Source organism: Manduca sexta, chromosome 2 (genome assembly GCF_014839805.1).
Source record: "Manduca sexta isolate Smith_Timp_Sample1 chromosome 2, JHU_Msex_v1.0, whole genome shotgun sequence".
Classification (NCBI taxonomy): domain Eukaryota; kingdom Metazoa; phylum Arthropoda; class Insecta; order Lepidoptera; family Sphingidae; genus Manduca; species Manduca sexta.
In genome coordinates, this window is record NC_051116.1 from 6,523,920 (window position 1) to 6,540,379 (window position 16,460).

Sequence of the window (16,460 nt, forward strand, 5' to 3'; positions counted from 1 at the left end):
GTCCGGTACCCTATTCACAAAGAATACACACGTAATTTTTAGAAAATACAGAGGTGTGTGCCTTAGGTTTTTGAAACTGCGGACATTCGTATTGGCAGTCCGTTCCACAACCAACTAGGCTATCGCCGCTTTCAAACAAGAAACTATTTATGAGAGAATATTTTTTCTTTGTTTTTTTTTTAGATATGGTAGGCTGTCTAGACCATATTATTATGAGAAGTAAATTGGACAAAAATGTAGTTTAAAATTAGTTCAAAATTTTTATTAAAATTCGTTAATGTTTTTCGTATTAACAAACACACTGACACATTCTTTCGCATTAATAATATTGGTATAAATTAGACAATTTTAATATCTACTGATATACAGAAAAATATGTTCGTTGGTTTATCTCCTAAATCGATCTTGACTTAATGATTATTGATAAAACTTTTATCAATAGCTGATATTTTTCCCGGCAAAATGACAATTTGATTTTCTTGTTTCAAGTCACGTAGTTACAATAATATTTTAACATTAACAGAGTTGCGCAGGATTGGAATTTGTGTTTGATAAACATATCATGAAATGGTAAAGGATGGCTTAATGGACCCGTAAGACGATTACTAAATGTTAGTTGAGGCCACCGATATACATTACGAATAAAGTTTAAATGCCAAACTTTTTAAATCTAGGCTAGTATATATAATTTGAGATCCCTTTTGAAGATCTATTCTCTGAAGTGGTAATCTATAATAAATAATGTGATAGGAAATCAACCATGATTTCCTATCACATGGATATTATTGCGAAATGTGGTTACACAATTCGCAATAATGGGGCGGTGATGATAAATAAGATGGTAAATAGGGCCCAATAGAATGTCGACTGACGAGAGATGATCACCCCTCGACAGTCGACACAATTATGCCGGCCTGTTGGAACCGCATATACATTAGACAGACTGATCCCAGAACGCGACACTTGGCTATGGCGGGTTTTAACACCTCGTACATTGGTCCCTATTCGGGCGAATATATCCTTTTTTTTTCATGGGCAATATCCTCCTGGATCCCCACCTAGTAAGCAGGGTATGCCTTTTACCAGCTAAAAACCCCATGTTGGTCCCCATCTGCACCTTGGTGAAGTTCTGGGACCTCAAAATGAACACGCCAGAACTCCACCACTGCGTTACTAAAAGCACTCCCGGTGGAGGAAGAGCTCTTGCTAACAGCCTCCCCCACTTTCATACCACCAAAATCCTCATACCACCAATACTATGTCACACTATAAAGCATGCACTTATTATTTCACATACAAATGAATCATATGTTGATTGTAACTATATATCTTATCAGTTAATCAGGCTACCTCTAATGATAAGGTACGTTACATAAAACATCCGGCAATTCCTTTTATTGATAACGATTTGCCAAAAATAATTAACCGGTTAGCCTTATATTACACAATATTTTATTTATTTTACAATTAGAAGCTTAAGAATTTGTTTGAATTATCTCAGGATGTACTGAACCGGTTTTTAATTTTACAAATAGAAAGCTATATTCCTCTTGAATGCTGCCGTCTACTTTTATTCCTGGAAAATATTTATCCCGGAAAAAATAATTCATGCAAACGGAGTCGCAGGCAAAGAACTCAGTTTTATACATAACAAAACTTTGTTACCAAGGTCCATTAATCTGCAAAAAATATTAATCACCTAAGAAAATTGTCTTGTAGCTGCAACAGTAGCGAAGAGCGAATTTTTTAAAAAGGTAACCCGAGGCAAGAAAATGCCTTAGTTAATATCGCGACCAATTTAATAGAAAACAAAAACTAAGATAAACGTACCTAAATAAACTTAAAAGGGAAGCCGGTAGGAATCGGATTGTAGGGACGCGTAGTTACTGATCTACAGCAGTTAAGGCCCTTGATCCCCATCTCAAAAATCAATCCAATATTAAAGATGACTGACAAACTGATTCTAGTATAAATTACAGACTCTTCGCAACACAAGGTTCTAATAAAGTCATAAGGCGCCGGGCTATTTTTCTAACATTACCGCTAATTTAGTTTCGACGGCAGATTAAAAATATGTCGAGTCATACGATTGGAAATAAATTGGCTCTTACGCGCCGGCTCATTAACCGCTGTGTTTGACGTCACGGCACGTCAATAGAATATGGCGGTCAACTAATGTCAATTTTGATTGTTGCAAATGTTGCAAGTCTCGCGTAGAAAAACTTATATAAAATAGAAAATTGGTCTATTTAAAAAAAAAAATGATTTTGGGTATATAATAATAATGATATCAGCCCTGTATTATATATTGTCCCACTGCTGCACGGGCCTTCTCTATTACTGGAAGGGATTAGGCTTTAGTCCACCACGCTGGCGTAGTGCGGATTGGTAGACTTCACACACCGTCAAAATTCCTAAAGAGAACTTCTCAGGTATGCATGTTTCCTCACGCAGTTTTCCTTCACCGTTAAAGTTAGAGTATGTTGCAATTAGAAAGCTTATCGAAAATGCTTTCGAAAAATCTATGCAATATGTATAGGCCCTATGAAACCTCCGAGTAAGGTCTTAAAGAGCTGATGGAACCCAACATGGTGTTTTTTAGTTGGTTAATCTAACATACCCAGTCAACCTTATGGATGACGAGGAACGAAAAGTTTGCCATTGAAAAAACGCCCTAAGAAACAGCAATTATCACCGTCCATAAGGCATTTTTTGCCCAAACCCTGAACACCACACCTCACTCATTATCTACCTCATTAACCACAAACATGGTACATGATTTGGAGCTAATCGCACCTTTATCGGGTTATCAACATGCCTTCCATCATGATAGCGTGTGACATGACTACTATCATGTTTTTTGATTCACGCTTCATCACGAGATTGGGGGGTGATAAGAGGTTGTCTTGTCGTTTTGAGAAACTTGGGTCCAATCAAGGACGTCGTCAAGGGGGGAGGGAAGGGCAGCTCCCCCCTCTCTTAGAGATTCTAAAAAAGTTACCAAATGTAAAGCAACCAAATTCCAAGTCTTGACTTGACTTGCTCGATCGATCATTCCCGTACGTCGAAACTTGAATGAGTTCACCATTTCCATTCCTAATATTCCGTACGCTTAATTACGCTCTGCTTTATGTTATTATTAAATCGGGAGAGGGAGTGGGGAAGGACCATGTGCTCTCACTTTACCCACAATTCATACTTTTCTCATTCCTCATATCAACTGGACCCTGGGCCATCGGCTGTGACGCTCTTGGGTCCAATCATCTTGGGCACAGTGAGAGCATCCTAATCGTCCAAATGGCGTACTAAAATCTATACAACTCACATGATATATTCAAAACTTGTAAGTTATTATGTTATTATAGTTCCGCCAGTCGAATTGGGTGTAACCTGTAATGGCTGTGTGTTGAAGTAAATAAAAAGATAAAAAACAAAAAACAGTGTTAATTTAACTAGACTAGCAGTGGGCAGGTTATTCAAGTAATAATGCCCTTATGACTACAATGGCTTCTAACCGAAAGAACACATCGCACTCTTAGTACTAAAGTGACTCAAAATTAATATATTTTCTGATTTTGTTAAAGAGCGGCCTTTCAAAGCATGCTCTATACTGTCGTGCTAAGCGCAAATGCGGTATGTCAGGGAAATCTTTATTTCGAGATAATCAAAGATTTGTAAATATAGTTTTATAGTTTTTTATGTAAAACTGAGATAGAGAAAATTCTTTGAAGGTTTTTTTAACAAGTTCTAAACAAGATACCGTTATTTAGGTAAGTTCATTGGATGAGTATTTCTTTAAGCTGTCTGACGACATAAAAATCAAGATTTTGTATTTTTTTTGATATAGTGCTTTTGATCTTAGCACGGCAGTATAACCCTAAGACGAGAAAAACACAAAATTATAGAATAGAAACAAAAATTCTCACTTCCAACGACCGCCCTCTGTATTGATTGCAAATCTTTTTTATACTTTCCCACTAATTGTCTTTCGTTGAGGTAGGTCATCTTAGTTTTAAGAGGGCGACGTATATCCTGTGACTACATGAGCCGCACGAGATAGCCAATATCTACAATAAACTTATTGGTGGCAGGTCTCTCATATGTGAGTCCGCCTGGGTAGGTACCACCGCATTGTCTATTTCAGCCGCCAAGCAGCAGTGTATAGTCATTGCTGTGTTCCGGTTTGAAGGACATTGTAGCCAGTGTAATGACTGAACATCTCATGTCTCAGGATGGCGAGCGCAATGGAATATCTGAGAATTCTTCATAAGAATTTCAATATGTGAATTCTACCAACCTGCACTGGGTCAGCGTGGTGGACTAAGGCCTAAACCCTCTCAGTAGAGGCCCGTGCAGTAGTGGGCTGTGTAACAGGCCTGGTATTATTTAGTTTCCATGGTAAAACCATCACTAGACGGAAAAATAAGATATACCCAAAGTAACTCCTTATCAGTTCATATTTAATATTGATAATCTAATGATATTATGATATAAATCTAATTTCTAATCGCTGATGGGAATAGATATGGTTTTTCATGGTATTTTAAGCCTAGCTCGTTATTACCTTATATAATAGTAGCGTTTGTACGCGGCTTCGTCTGCGCGAAAAATTTTCGGGATAAAGTGTACCCTATATTACAGGGTTTCAAAGTATCTCCATACTAAATTTCATCAAATCCGTCGATAGTATATGGCGTTCAATCAAACACGACATAGGACTTTATTCTATAATTTGTTATGAACAATAAAAAAAAAGAAATGTAAGGAACCAAAGAATAGCTGCATGACTTATGAAAACAAAAGAAACTCGATTTACAGCCGTTTTCAATAAACAATCCCAATCTCAATCTTCAATCCGATTCCGTGAATGAACCAATCCAAAATAACTCATTTGAATACATGTCAAAAATTGTTCTGATTGGTTTACTTTGCGATAGATCGAAAAACTTTTAGAATAGTTTATTAATAATGGCGGTTAATTATGTTTTATGAACAGTTTAATATTACCAATTATAACTGAGGCTTGTTAGAAACTCTTCCTCCTGTCAGGTCTCCTTTTGTTAGGACCCTCTTAAGTAAGAATAAATTACTTTATATTTCGTATTATATAAATACGTCTTGGCGCGTATTCTGAACTCTTAGCTCCTAGTAATAAGGTCGAATTAAGCTCGTTGAAGCATATAAAAAAGTTAATGTTCTTTTGCCAATTTTTTTTTCAGTTTAATGTTCAAAACACAACCCTAATCGAACCTATACATAGTCAATATGATAAAAGTAATACAAAACGGAAAAATACTCCAGTAAAATACGCAGTTACAAACATCCCACAGAAAATGTCCAAACAGTAGTCCAGGTCACGTGACAACAGTCAAACAATTCGATAAACAATTTTCGTAATTAGATTACCATTAAACAAAACGATCAATCGAGATTATCACTAGTGTCGATATTATCCGCTAATCCACCGATAATGGCTCCCTATCGCACAAAATTATCGACAATTATCGATAACATATCGTTATATTATTAAAAAACGATGCGAATGTAGTGATTTTATATATTTATATAAAATGAGAAAAATTACAAGCGTAATGCCGGATTTATTGTCAGATTATGTTGTTTTAAAGTATTTAGATTATTATTTAGTTGTATTGGCGTATATAATGCGTTTAGGGGGTGGATAGCGGTTATCTCTTATCTATTGGTGATGCATTCATTGACGCAAGATCTTAAACGTTAAGACTAATGTACTGTTGATATTTGTTTTATATTTATAAACTAGTTTTCGCGCATTGGCGTATATTCTACAGACACGAACGTCCATATAAACTATTTGTTCAAAATCTGAACTTAAATGGCAACTAAACGTCACTGTTATAACCTATTTATTCACTTGAACAACAAAAAATTTTACTTATTTGACTAATATTATTTATTAAAATCCAGGTTTACTTAGATTCGAGTTCTTATATCATAAGCGGCACTCCGTACACAACCACAAGCTGATATTGACCATAGTAAAGTCAAGTCAATGGATTGCAGTTCAATTCAGTTGAACACAGTGAATGTTCGGAACGCCAAATCTAATGTGTAGTACATATAAGGGTCATTTTGACGCTGCGTTCCTAAATGAAACCACATACTCGTCTTCACCTTTGCTGACATTGTGCCAAAAACCATCCATTAATAATGAATATTTTCATCGAAAATCCTGGTTGAAGTTTTATGATTTTTTGATCATTTTGTAGTTTAATAAGAATATGGCGGGCGCGTGGGTATATTTCTGACGGAAAGTATGATTTTGCCGCTGCAACGAATTCTCTTAGAGTAGTGGTAGTGGCTTTAGGGCGCGTAAAATTAAAATTACTTTTTATTAATATTTATTTGTTCGAAACTTACACGTTTTCATATTACATCTACGGCTCAAGTAACTTATTATAAACTGTTATTCTCAAGTATATAAGTATGTGGTTTCATTTAGTAACGCGATGTCAAAATGACCCTGTATATCGATTCTTTCGCGTGAATATTTTCCCGGAATGAAAATATTAAATAGCTCATGTCCTTCCCAGGGTCTCAAACTATGTCGATACAAAATTTCATCGAAATCGTTTCGGTAATTTTTGAGTTTATTGCATTCAGACAGACGCGGCTTTGATTTATATGTAAGGATATGAGTAAGTTTCTTACTTGGTGGTAAATAAGAAAGCCCGTAAACGGTAACACCACCCGCACTTTTCGTTACAAAACACAGGTAGAGGTCGTCAGCCTGAGATGTTGATATTAAGCGCAAAACGTATTTTTAGACGCTATCTATTCGAAATTTATAAGTAATAAATAATATCAGCTTTGTATTATATACTGTCTTATTGCTGGGCACGGGTTTCCTCTACTACTGAGAGGGATTAGGCCTTAGTCCTTAGTAAGATTGGTAGACTTCACATGCCCTTAAAATTCCGGTAAATACCGCGAAAGTGACGAAAATCGCCGAATAAAGATCTTTGCATTAAATACAAAATAAAACTACACAATTTTAGTTTTAACGCTTCCCGGTTTTTTTGCGTACTTGAACTGTGAACAGTCTAGGTTAGATTCTCTAGATATGTAAAGCACATGTGATTTCTTGGATCCGACAAAACGTCAGTTATGCCTCTATTTACTTCAGTAATCAAAATCAGTGTAAGAACGTATTTTTTTTTATAAAACACAATTAAACTCATAAAACAATAAAACTTTTTTAAACTAAAAAAAAGAATAAAATCTTTTTGAAAATAGAATATTTATTATCAGAATCTACTCGTTAGCGATGCATCTCCGACAATCAATGTTTAGATTCAAACGGAACGGCCAATTAGCCACGCATGTTTGTTTGTTAATGATGGGGTGGCAGCCCTAACTCGGCAGGGTTGGCTAATTAGTGATTTTAAAAAGATTTACCGTATTAACGTTTGATGGGTCATTTGATTAGGGTTGTCGGATGATCTTGATAATCGAATGTGGAAGCTTGAACTTTAATACGAAATAGTGTTTCGAATTATGAAATCTTTGGAAATATAAGGTAGCCTATAGAATGGAAGATTTAGTAAAATGAAAGATTTTTGATAATTCACTGATCAAAAATGGTCTGAGCGCTTTTATAATATCAGCTCCGTATTATATACTGTCCCCCAATGGGCGTGGGCCTCGTCTACTACTAAGAGGGAATAGGCCTTAGTCCAACGCGCTGGCCTAGTGCGGATTGGTATACTTCACACACCCTCAAAATTCTTATACAGAACTTCTAAGATATATAGATTTCTTCACGATATTTTCATTTAACGTTAAAGCAAGCGATAATTCACTAAGAATAAACATGTAGAACTTTAGAAAAGTCAGACTTGCGTGCCCTTGGGTTTTAAACCTACAGATATTTGTCTGAAGTCTGTGCCACTCCGAACTAGTCTATTGCCACTTTTGAGCGTTTCTTATGGTTCACGAAATGTATCTATCGAATTAAAAAATCTGAGGATACTGGCAGATAGCCTCTCGCCGGTCGCCACAATTATGCCGGCCAGTTTGAAAACGGATATACAAAGCATGCTCCCGGAACGCGACCCACGTGGGCTAGCTTATGTATAGTAGTCGCCATCCTTGCGAATACAAATATCTAACAACCAACAATTAATTGTCAATATAAATATCCTTCATACCGGTATAGTCCTGCCGCTCAGCGACAAAAATATACAATTAAAAGAAATACCCATCATAAAGTTGTCCTCAAACCAAACACCAAACAATAAGTTTTTTACGATTATTATTATAGGGGTTACTGGAGGCGTGGCGGCCGCCCCTCCACGCCCAAGGGAGCCCATGGGTGTGGCATGGGGTGTCCCAAAACTAGTGAATTTAGAGTTTATATCCGTCTTTTTCTGTCACAATTGTCAAGTTTTTGAGTTTAATTTGCCATTATTGTTTTGGTAGTTACTGTATCGTGTGGGGTTAGAAGAATCTGAATCAGCAATTATTGGGAATTATGCAATTTTTATGTTTATGAATTGGTTTTAACGGTGAAGGAAAACATCGTGAGGAAACCTGCATACCTGAGAAGTTCTTTAAAAGAATTTCGAAAGTATGTGAGGCGTAACTAGGCCAGCGTGGTGGACTGAGACCTAATCCCTCTCAGTAGTAGATACCCGTGCAGCAGTGGGCAGTCAGCTGTGGTATAATATACGGGGCTGGTATTCTTTATTAAACACGTAAAGTCGTTGTTTCTGCCTGATCTCTCTCCGGTCATCTCGGAATTCTCACCGGACTATGAGAGTGAAAGAACAGAGAGTGCTTGTGTGTTGCACAGACTTGTGCACTATAATTAGTGTTGCCCAAATGCAAGAACAAGACGAGACTTAGCCAGTCTTGGTCTTGGTCTTGCGCCAATACACCTGATCTTGGTCTTGGTCTTGGTCTTGCGCTCCCAGTCTTGGTCTTGGTCTTGGTCTTGGTCTTGCGCCAATACACCTGATCTTGGTCTTGGTCTTGGTCTTGCGCTCCCAGTCTTGGTCTTGGTCTTGGTCTTGCAGCAAGAGTCTTGCAAGTCTTGCAATTACCTATTAGTCTATTACTATTTATTAAAGTTTACTTTAAATCTTAGAAAAACGTATTAGAATTGGAACATTGTGAGCTTGAATTAACATAGCCATAGTAAAGATCAAGCAGATTAATAAATAACTGAAGATTTGATAAGAAATTCGTAAAATCAACTGACCTATATGTCGTTTTCCATGGAAGTAACTGTTTCTTAATAAACATTTATGATTTATAAGCTTACATTTGCTAAAACATGTAAAAAAACAAATTAATTACAATAACTTGTCTGTATTTTAAAGAACAATACTTATCTGTCTAGAAAGAGATTGAACCTTCAACTTATAAGAAATTTAATAAAAGAGTTTTACGATTTATCATTGTATCCCAAAGTAAAAATGAAAAATTATTATTAATATTTCCCAATTGGGACCCGAGTGGGGCCAAAGTGGGAAAATCCCAAAGTAAAAATGAAAAATTATTGTTAACATTTCCTAATTTGGGCTTGAGTGGGATTTAAGTGGGAAATCCCAACTTTGAAATAGTAAATTATTGCTAATAGTTCCGCTTGAATAAATCTAACTAAGTTAAACGAAAAACAGAAACAAATATTAAACATTTAACCGCAATATTAGTAATATCATCTAGTTGATTCGATGTACATCAAACAAAGCGACGAATGTAATATTCCCGCTTGGACCAGTGGTAACGTGAACGACTGATGATCAAGAGGACCCGAGTTCGAGCCCAACTGACGACAAGGATGCATTCAACCAATAGTTCACTTTCTAATCGAAATATAAAGTTATAGTACCATCAGAGTCCGTAATTCAAAATTATTTTTGATTTTTTGAAATTTTTTATAAATTTAGATTGGGATCTGATGGGGATTTCCCAATTGGGCCCCATTTGGGATTTCCCAATGGGGGCCCATTTGGGATTTCCCAATGGGGGCCCAAGAGGGTTTTGCGTGACATCCCAAAGTGGGCCCCAAGAGGGAAGCCCAAGAGGGGCCCCATTGGTCGCACTTTTAAATTTCTAGTCGGGCTATCCTTACCATTTTATCCCAATCATAATACTACTTGCGTGATCAGTATAATGTATTCATTTTCATTCTAAGCACTCTGAAACTTATTTATTCTTTGGAACACCTGTAGGTACTCTTAAAATTCGAAATTATTTTGCATGAGTATACCTACGCCCTATGGCGGCAATCAAATAGTGTCAAATGTTATGATTTCGGCGTGGCGGCAACGATTGTTTTAGATTTCAAAAGAAGCCGCCGGCGCGTGTATCATAACCATGTACTTCCGAAAAGCGGCAAATTTCTTTGAGAAGTAAGTACAAAACCTTTGATGCCGCATTATCAAAGTGCCGATGGTTAAAACATAGCTATGCATGCACTCAGTTTGATTTTAATAGATATTTTTTATTCGCTATGTTTATGGTATTAGTCGTAATGAGCATAGGTCCAGTTTTTCATATTCTTTGATACAGTTTTTGCGTCTCATAGAATTCCTAAGCGTACCTACCTATACACCGAACTGTTACACCTAACTACTCAGTGAAATAGCGCTAAGTCCTAGCTGCAAGACGCAAGAGTCTTGCAGGCTATGTCTTGTTCTTGCTCAAGTCTTGCACGGTCAGTCTTGGTCTTGGTCTTGCTAAAAATACGCGGTCTTGTTCTTGGTCTTGGTCTTGCAAAAACGCAAGAACAAGACCAAGACTGCAAGACCAAGACTGAATTTGGGCAACACTAACTATAATATCTCCTGTGTGGCTGATCTCTTTTAAAATTGGCTGCCGTGACCGAAATTCAGCTAGCAGGGATTCATTATTTATGCGATTTTTAATGCATTGACAAACGAGCAAGCGATCCGCCAAGAGAATATACAAGCCACTGCCTACCTGGAGATGAAACTTTCTAACCCTCATTTCTTAAGACCACGCTCGGAGAACACCGAAGCAAGAAAAAACATATTTTATTCTGCCTTACTTATATGAATTTTACTTATAAGTGTTTTATAGTATAAAAGTTGTTTCATGTTAGTGATATGTAAATGAAATGAAATCCCCACTGCACCTGATAAGTGGTGTGGGGTCCAATAGAATGTCGACTGATGAGAGATGATTACCCCTCGACAGTCGACACAATTATGTTGGCTTCTTGTAACCGGTTAAAGACAGGCTGATCCCGGAACGCGACACTTACGTAGGCTACTATAGCGGGTTTTAACACCTTGTGTACAGTAGTCGCTATCCGAGCGGATATAAAATATCCTACCACCAGCAAATTTAAACTACAAAGGAAGCGAGATGAATGTAATCTAAATATGGTGTTATTAATTTCTATGCATTTCTTATACTTTTAATTATACAAATTAAGGTGGTAGCTCAAGGTCCATTTTCATACATTTTGTTTCGGCTTTAATCTGGGTAACTAAACAAGTATTGGCAAGTAAAGAATTTAAATTCACGTCTAGTTAGTGATTAGTTCTCGCAGTTGAAAGAAAAACGTAAAAATAATTAATAATCATGGATATTTCGGCCTTTAAAATTTAATATGACGAAATATGCTAGTACTTCTAGCATCAACCACAGAATGTCTACTGCTAAATATATTTTTGGAAAGATTATATTTATATCTACTAGTGGCAAAGGATCCATATAACCGGATTCTTGCCGGCTTACGTCTTCCGCCAACAACCGCATTATTTTTAAGAACATTAGAAGCAGTAACATTTGGTTATTGTTACTAGCCCGAAGTCACTAATTTGTGACAGATATGACGATTGGTTCGGCCAGCAACTTGGCGAAAAGTAGGTGTAGTTGCACTACCTACCCCTTTGGGGATACAGGCGTGATATGTAAACAGCGTAATGACGAAATTTAAGACACATAAGAGCGCATTGCAGTCCATTTTTAAATAGAAATTCTGAACCAATAGCTCCATCAGGCGAATGTCATTTATAAAAAAATACAAATGAAATATCCTCATGTAAAGCCACCCCTTAACAAATTACACATCGACAATAGCCATTCATACTGATAATAGATATTTTACCACCCCTGCCAGCCCCTAGCACGCATAGCGAATTATTATTGTTTAGGGGCGCGGGCGCAATGCATTTTATATGAGACATAAATATAGTTAATAATTATTGATTTTTATGTTAACGCGAATGTTAAACATTGAAATGAGACTATTTTTCTTTTTTATCGCGTTTTTTGTGACGTGTGATCGCGAGTGACCATGAAGGTTGTATTTTTTTCAAAACGATGGGAGAAATTATAAATAAAAAAAATAATTGAATAATTATTGTTGCAAAATGATACAAATATGTACCATTTTTCTTAATGTAAATGTTCGAATAAGTAAACAAAGTAATTCACATTTCACAAGATAATTTCCATTGGTAAAAGCGGGTTAGTATTCAGGACTAACGTAATGCTGCTACAAGAATTATCAGTCACCGATTCCAAAGATTAGATTTCATCTTTTCATCCTAGTTTTGGATCATTTTCGGACAAATCATGGAATATACATACATTGTTACCCAACTAGACAATCGAACACGCACCTAATCCATAACCTAAATAATCTGTCTGACTAAAGAAGCTATCATAAGTCGTTCTGATACAAACTAACTTCATTCAAGTATTGTATGGATAAGCCGTCACCCACACGCGATAGTAAATCCAGCTATATTTAGAACATAGTATCTACATTTCCCATCATAGTATCTATTTTTGCCGCTAGGAAATGGGGAAATATGTTTCCGTTTACTCTATAAAAAGGGAACAAAACTATATAAACAAAAAACCATACATAGACAAGGTCCAACTTCTATATTTCAATGAAAGGTGCTTCGGCCCACCCCGTGACCACGAATGCAGTCTTCGAAAGGTCGGGAGAAAATAATTATATAAAAACCGTGATAAAAAATAGTTTCATTTTAAATTACTTATTATTGCCTATTGCTTTTTAATTTCGTTGCGGGATAATGACATATTAGTTTTCCCTGAGACGCGCCGAGCTTCCCTGCTCGGTGTCATATAATGCCACTGGTGATCCTGGCTTACAGGAGTTCTAGTGGTGGATGTGAGGGCGGGAAAGTCTCTATTCCTTTCATTCAAGTCACGATTTAACTAGTGTGTTTATGAGATCACTTATCTAGGGAGCCATTTGCTCGTTTGATAGCCCTATTTTTAACGTAAATGTTGGTAAGTATATATTATCTCTAAGCGTGACATATTAGAGGTTAAAATATACATTAATTATATCTGTTACGCAATATCTATGAATATTCAAATGTTATTTGATATAAAATATAGCCATGTTTGTCTGTGCGTATCATAAATTACTCATAATCTTAATATTATAAATGCGGTAGTTTGTAATAATGTTTGGATGTTTGTTAGAAGTAAACGTGGTAATAGCTGAACTGAATTGGATGGAATTTGGCACGCGGATAGAACGTCCTGGATTAACACATAGGCTACTTTTATCCCGATATTTGCACCTAGGGGAAATAACGGATTTATTTAGATTAATTGTTAAATAGATGACGCTGGCTTCGTATAGATGACGCTGTGATTCATTAGTGTTTTAGAGACCTTTGTAGTGCAAAAGGCTGTTAAAACGAGCGAAGCCGAGACCAACAACTAGTTATAAGTTAAACCGTGGGGCTCGCAGCTCTGTTTGCGTAAAATACTTTATACAAAAAGATATCAACTTTTCCGGAATAAAAAAATAATCTATATTACGATCTAGTCATTTTTTTACTGATTCCATCAAAATCTGTTCAGCATTCCTGCTTACTTCATTCAATCATTCCTTTCATTCCCGAAAGTGAACAGGAATGATAAGTTATATCACAGGGTTATAGCAGGTTTATTTTTTTTTGTCTAAGTCTCTCGGTGTAGTGACAACGTTCGTGGATTGTAGACGGGGAGGTTTTAGGTTCATGACCGCGTCAGACAAATAATGAAGGATTTCGGATTGAAAAATATATTTGAGCTGTCTTGAATTGGAATTGTCCGATATTGCGGTAGGCTTGACCCCTTTTTTTGGGGCGGATATAAAAAACTATGGCATTATATGTTACTCAGTTTGATGCTCCAAGAATAAAGACGTAGGTTTTTTCTTTTCTAAATAGAAACATTGTGTATTAGAGTAAGTTCTTAATAACAGTCTTCACGATGGCCAAAATAAAAACAGTTTAAATTAGTGTTTTCATATTTTTTCCGACATTGCAGTCTAAGCATTAAATAGGCCTACCTCTAATTAGTAGGTACTTTTTAAAAACAAAGAGTTGAGTATAAGGTATTGTTTTTATCAGAAAATTAACGACTTCAAATTTAGTAAATTAAGTTAGAATTTAGAAAGTAATTAAAAAGATGTTTTTTGATACACTAAAGATCTATCGCGAATTTCGTATCAAAATACTACAATGGCGTACTGATTCAGTCATGTTTGCTTTTAATTTTAGTTACATAACAAATATAATTAAATGGTGCAATACAGATTATAAAAAAATACGGTTCTCTTAGTTTCTAATACCTATACGCTGTATCATTAAAAGGGAATTTCCGTCAACAAACAAAGCTTTAAAAAAAGAATTACACGAAGGTATTCTATTTTACACCCTACTAGTAATAGTTACGTAGAAAATAGGTTTTATGTATGAAGGCATAATTTCATAAAAAAAAAGATGTGCGCCATATTTGTTTTAAACAAAAATGTCTGTGATTTATTAAATACGTATGTTAATTAAGTGATATTTAATAGTGCTAATCTCCGGATGTTATGCTGTAAGATTTATTTATCTTTGCGGAACATTAAAAGAATTTTGCTAAAATGAATAATGTTTTTGGCATTCATTTTAAATAAGCAAGATTGATTGTGTGATACAGGTATAATTCATTATTGTTTTGATTTGAATTAAGAACACTTTTTAAAGATATCGCGATATACAAAGACAATAAAGTTTTTTTTTTATTACTCGAAATCAGTTCGTCCAAGGCGTTGATAAAACTTTTTTTTTATTGTGCTAAGCGTGTAAAGGTTAATTGTAATTGTTCGATCATGTACTAATCGCAGATTAACATTTTTGATAATTCGGTAATGTTATCTTGTTGTGTGTTGACATTGCAGATAGGCCTAGCGTAGGTAGCCATTGCTCGACACGACTTCCTTATAATTTATTGATTAATTACCAATTTCCACGAAAAATACAGATAAAAACGATTATCCCTTCATGGAGGAAAAACTTTTACCTTGATCAAATTACTTACTGTAAAAATAAATTATTACGATTAAATTTTTATGATTAAAAATAAACATTTTCTTTTTATAAATAGCCCGACGCATTTGATGGGGGTAAATTTTGTTTTCTATTGTTATCAATAAAATGTTCCGAATATGTGGGTAGGCGTATCTTTTTTGTCAATTATAGTGACAATTATCATATAATCAAACACTGCTAAAATATTTTAACGATAACACACGACCAATTCACAAAATCAGGAATATGCCACAAGGCCGAATAGCCACAACTTGAAAAACGAAAACACTTACCTCACTAACGCAAAAATCCAAACTCAAAAAGCACTGGAATACACTTTAAACGTATGCTACTCACTGCAACACACGACACGACTGCTATATCGATATATCTTATCTGCATGACATTATAATCAGTTTTGAACACCGTCCGTACTAACTTAGGCCTGTGATCACTACGTAATTACCCGATAATGTTCGTTGTACGACGCAGAGCTACACGCGGGCGTGCGTCTCGGCCGCGACTGCCGTACGCGCGCGCCCCGCACGCCTCGCGCCCCACCCCGACAATTTTCAGGTAAAAAAAAGAAATGTTTGTTATCTATTCGGCCAGCACTTTTTTTTTGTCTATGATCGAGTGTTATTAAACAAGTATTTATTTGATTTTGCTGCCAGTATTGGTGTTTAAAGTAATTAAGATATAAAGCCGCTAAGTCCTTGGTAATTAAAAAGGTTGTAAAATTTAATTAAGTGATATTGATCCGTTTGAAATTTGTTTTCAGAATGTCATCGCCTGAGTATTACTTTGCCTGTAGTAAAAACAGCTTTTGGAGGAGGCAGAGCTTTCGGTTTTCTCATTCCCGTTTTGATTTGTTTGGTCCTTCCAACCAGTCGCGGGGAAGCAATCTGGCACGGCGACATAATTTAAGCTATCGGTGACGTAGTTTTTAAAATTAATTTTTTATTGGGCTAGTATGGATTGTTCTCATATAAAAAATACAACAACAGTACAGCATAGTAGCTTTATACTAATTATAAAAATTCCATTTTCAGAAATCAATGGAATTTTTAGGTGTTCCCAAAACGGGTTCGATCAGCCACCTTATTGGTCGCC

The 16,460-nt window shown here is 35.9% G+C and overlaps 1 protein-coding gene across 1 annotated transcript in view; it reads right to left on the minus strand.

The window, feature by feature from the left end:
- Positions 1 to 15,882, minus strand: part of LOC115456367 (homeobox protein OTX1) — a 71,774-nt gene extending 55,892 nt beyond the window's left edge. The window contains exon 1 of the mRNA XM_030185390.2: positions 15,641 to 15,882. The gene's annotated coding sequence lies outside the window, so the exon portion shown is untranslated. The remainder of the gene's footprint in view (positions 1 to 15,640) is intronic.
- Between the last annotated feature and the right edge of the window lie 578 nt (positions 15,883 to 16,460).